At 42.0% G+C, this 5,000-nt stretch overlaps 1 protein-coding gene across 1 annotated transcript in view; it reads left to right on the forward strand.

The window, feature by feature from the left end:
- Positions 1-5,000, forward strand: part of LOC310823733 (uncharacterized protein) — a 566,003-nt gene that overhangs the window by 424,228 nt on the left and 136,775 nt on the right. The gene's annotated exons all lie outside the window — the stretch shown is intronic.

Raw genomic sequence — 5,000 nt, forward strand, 5'->3', positions numbered from 1 at the left:
GGTGAGCTGTCATGCTGACTATCTACCAGCAGGTGAGTCGAACAGAGAAAACCAGGAACATGTTGAGCTACCTTCCATAATTTTTTTTTCTTCTTCTTTTGATTCATGACATTCTGTAAGAAGAACCAATGAATACCCTGATATCCAGTGTTACCCTGTTGAATGTTCTTATTCTAAACTCTGCCTTTTTTCCAATTTAAAATATTTTAAAAAACAACGGAACCTCATCACAATTGTGATTCTAAATCACCTCCACTACATTCACCCCCCTTTGAACTCCCACATGAAGGAGAGGTAAGGAGTGCACACTTCAGGATGAAGGGAAGAGAATCTGAAGCACACAGAGTATCACTGACTCTGACCCAGTAAACTCAGTTCCATCAGCCTCAACTATGACGTTTCTCTGAATGTAGGTCAGGGCCTATGAGGAAATGGGGCCTAGAAATGGTGAGGGGGTGGGGGGTTTCCTGTTGCTACATGTGACTTCTGAGAATTGCAGGGCTGACTGTGTGGTATTCTCCTCATGTACATGACAACATTTACAATAAAGTATTAATCAATCAGACTTTACTTGTACAGCACACTTCATACACACTTTAACACAATGTCCTTCACAGAGAGAATAAATAATTAAAAGGGAAAGAGACTACAGAGACACAGGGAGATAAAAACTAATTAGATAAGGTATTTTAGTCATTAAAAGAGGGGCTGCAGGGATGTCATTGATTTTTCTCCTCCTCATTTTCAATAAATGCAGCTGAGAAGAAGAGGAAACTGCAGGAAGGGAGTGACAGATGAAAACAACTACAGGAAGTGTTTGGAGGTTTGATGCCACAGCCAACGCCCAAATGAGGTGAATCAGGATGTAACAATTCACTGCCAAGCACGCTCTGTTCTCCAAAACGTGTCTCTTTCTTTTGAACACGGTGCTAGGATGTATGTGTATGACTACTACCAAAGACACATAAACCACAATTTTTATAGAAAATAAAGTACCAGTTTTTTGACATCCCGACATAAACAATAGGTACTAGTGCACACTTCCGGATGAAGGTAAATAATCTGAATCCATCACACAGTACTGAGTATCTCTGCTCTGACCCTGACCCAGGAAACTCAACTATGATCAAACACAATCAGCTTAAATATCACAAAAGGTTGACTTCAGAGAATTGCAGGTCTGACTGTGTGGTATTCTCCTCATGTACAACATCTACAATATGAAGTATGAACCACCATCAGCTTAAATACCAAAAAGTCCACATAAAAACAGAAACGTACCTGGTTGATGTACTTGATGTACCCTGGTTCTCGTAGGCTGGTCTCTATTAAACTGGTGTTCTAGAAGTCTACTGGTTTCTCTGGTCTTGAGGTGATGAGCTTTCAAGAACAAAGTCAGGAGCTTGACTGAAGACAGAAGAGGTGACGATCTAACTGTCGGTTCAGGAAGTGTTTCTGATGAGTTATTGAGAGAGGAAACTGCAGGAAGGGAGTGACAGATGAAAACAACTACAGGAAGTGACGCTGTAGGCAGGTCTGTGGTGCCGTTGAGAGACGATATGCAGTCAGACACAGTTCAGGGTTGGGGTTAGGGTTAAGGTTCAGGGTTAGGGTTAAGGTTAGGCATATAGGAAAACATATATAAATATATAAATAAACAAGTGCTTAAGAAATATATCCTCCCCATCTAAAATCAGAGTAGGAAAGATACAATTAAGTGAATAAATAAATAAGTAAATACTTCCCTCATGTATATCTGTAACTTATCGTATTATACAGTCAATCACACTGCTACTGTATGAACTAGTTACAGTCAATCACACTGCTACTGTATTAACTAGCTAATTCATACAGTAGCAGTGTGATTGACTGTAGCTAGTTAATACAGTAGCAGTGTGATTGACTGTAACTAGTTCATACAGTAGCAGTGTGATTGGGGAGGATATATTTCTTAAGCACTTGTTTATTTATATATTTATATATGTTTTCCTATATGCCTAACCTTAACCCTAACCCTGAACCTTAACCCTAACTCTGATCCTACTCTGACTGCATATCGTCTCTCAACGGCACCACAGACCTGCCTACAGCGTCACTTCCTGTAGTTGTTTTCATCTATCACTCCCTTCCTGCAGTTTCCTCTCTCAATAACTCATCAGAAACACTTCCTGAACCGACAGTTAGATCGTCACCTCTTCTGTCTTCAGTCAAGCTCCTGACTTTGTTCTTGAAAGCTCATCACCTCAAGACCAGAGAAACCAGTAGACTTCTAGAACACCAGTTTAATAGAGACCAGCCTACGAGAACCAGGGTACATCAAGTACATCAACCAGGTACGTTTCTGTTTTTATGTGGACTTTTTGGTATTTAAGCTGATGGTGGTTCATACTTCATATTGTATATGTTGTACATGAGGAGAATAACACACAGTCAGACCTGCAATTCTCTGAAGTCAACCTTTTGTGATATTTAAGCTGATTGTGTTTGATCATAGTTGAGTTTCCTGGGTCAGGGTCAGAGCAGAGATACCCAATACTGTGTGATGGATTCAGATTCTTTACCTTCATCCGGAAGTGTGCACTAGTACCTATTGTTTATGTCGGGATGTCAAAAAACTGGTACTTTATTTTCTATAAAAATTGTGGTCTATGTGTCTTTGGTAGTAGTCATACACATACATCCTAGCACCGTGTTCAACAGAAAGAGACACGTTTTGGAGAACAGAGCGTGCTTGGCAGTGAATTGTTACATCCTGATTCACCTCATTTGGGCGTTGGCTGTGGCATCAAACCTCCAAACTCAAGTCTTCTTCTCAGCTGCATTTATTGAAAATGAGGAGGAGAAAAATCAATGACATCCCTGCAGCCCCTCTTTTAATGACTAAAATACCTTATCTAATTAGTTTGTATCTCCCTGTGTCTCTGTAGCACCTTTCCCTTTTAATTGTTTATTCTCTCTGTGAAGCACATTGTGTTAAAGTGTGTATGAAGTGTGCTGTATAAGTAAAGTTGGTTGATTTATTGTCTTACATAAACACACACACTACTATTGAAGCAGGGTTTTTCCATCACTCTGTGTACGTGACACGACCCTGACCACAGAGCTGAAGATGCAGTCACAAGTCACGAGTATCTGACCACTGAGGTCCTGTTGTTCAACTGAAGGTTTCAGTTCCCCTGTGAGGCGAGAGAGTCACAGGAACAATGTAGCAGCATAGGACTGTTATCAGAGGATCAGACTTGTTGAACACCAAGACGTTCATTAAAGCACCTTGTGAAGAGTGAGACCTGAGCCTCTGTCAGCCAGTGTGCTGGAAGTGACCAATAAGGACCAGTTTATTGTGTTCACAGTGATGGGGGGCTGCAGAGAGGAGTGATAGGCAGATCAAACAGGTACGTTTCTGATTTTAGGTGGACTTTTTGTGATATTTAAGCTGAGTTTAAGCTGTGTTTGATCATAGTTGAGTTTCCTAGGTCAGGGTCAAAGCAGAGATACTCAATACTGTGTGATTTATTCAGATCGGGTATTTTTCCAATTTTATTTGGACGTTTTGTGACCATTATGCTGATTTGATACATGCCTTGATTTTAGATATGGTGGTTTTAGTTTTTGGGTAATTTTGTCTTTCTTAATAATTTATTTGATCCATATTATTATTCCTTTTACTGCATTGCATTAGTCTCTACAGTCAACTCAAACTGTGCCATTCATTGCTGGTGAGAAAGAGGAACTGAACAGAAAACCTACTTTTCCTGTTTAAAGTGGTCTATGTGTCTTTGGTAGTAGTTATATACATACATCCTAGCACCAACATGTTCAAAACAAAGAGAAAACTTCTCGAGAACAGAGCATGCTTGGCAGTGAATTGTTTTCCGTCCTGATTCACTGATTCGGAGGAAAATCAATGACATCCCTGCAGCCCCTCTTTTAATGACTAAAATACCTTATCTAATTAGTTTTTATCTGCCTGTGTCTCTGTAGTCTCTTTCCCTTTTAATTGTTTATTCTCTCTGTGAAGGACATTGTGTTAAAGTGTGTATGAAGTGTGCTGTACAAGTAAAGTTTGATTGATTGATACTTTAATGTAAATGTTGTCGTGTACATGAGGAGAAAACCACACAGTCAGCCCTGCAATTCTCTGAAGTCACATGTGGCAACAGGAAACCCCCCTCCCACACACACACACACACACACACACACAGACACACACACAGACTCACTCTCACACACACACACACACACACACACACACACACACACACACACACACACACACTGGCACGCACATACACGCACACACACACACACACACACACAGTCTCACATAAACACACACACACACACACACACACAGTCTTACATAAACACACACACTACTATTGAAGCAGGGTTTTTCCATCACTCTGTGTACGTGACACGACCCTGACCACAGAGCTGAAGATGCAGTCGCAAATCTTAAAAAAAAGTAGCTGGCCACTGAGGTCCTGTTGTTCAACTGAAGGTTTCAGTTCCCCTGTGAGGCGAGAGAGTCACAGGAACAATGTAGCAACATAGGATGAAACTGGGGGAGGAGGGGGATTGGGGTCAGGGTCAGGGTTAGAGTTAGGGTCAGGGTTAGGGTTAGGGTCAGGGTCAGGGTTAGAGTTAGGGTTAGGGTCAGGGTCAGGGTTAGAGTTAGGGTCAGGGTCAGGGTTAGGGTTAGGGTTAGGGTCAGGGTCAGGGTCAGGGTTAGAGTTAGGGTCAGGGTTAGGGTTAGGGTTAGGGTCAGAGTCAGGGTTAGAGTTAGGGTCAGGGTCAGGGTTAGGTTTAGGGTTAGGGTCAGGGTCAGGGTCAGGGTCAGGGTTAGAGTTAGGGTCAGGGTCAGGGTTAGGGTCAGGGTCAGGGTCAGGGTTAGAGTTAGGGTCAGGGTTAGGGTTAGGGTTAGGGTCAGAGTCAGGGTTAGAGTTAGGGTCAGGGTCAGGGTTAGGGTTAGGGTTAGGGTCAGGGTCAGGGTCAGGGTC

The sequence above is a fragment of the Argentina silus genome (genome assembly GCF_951799395.1).
Source record: "Argentina silus genome assembly, chromosome: Y".
In the NCBI taxonomy this organism is placed as follows: Eukaryota; Metazoa; Chordata; class Actinopteri; order Argentiniformes; family Argentinidae; genus Argentina; species Argentina silus.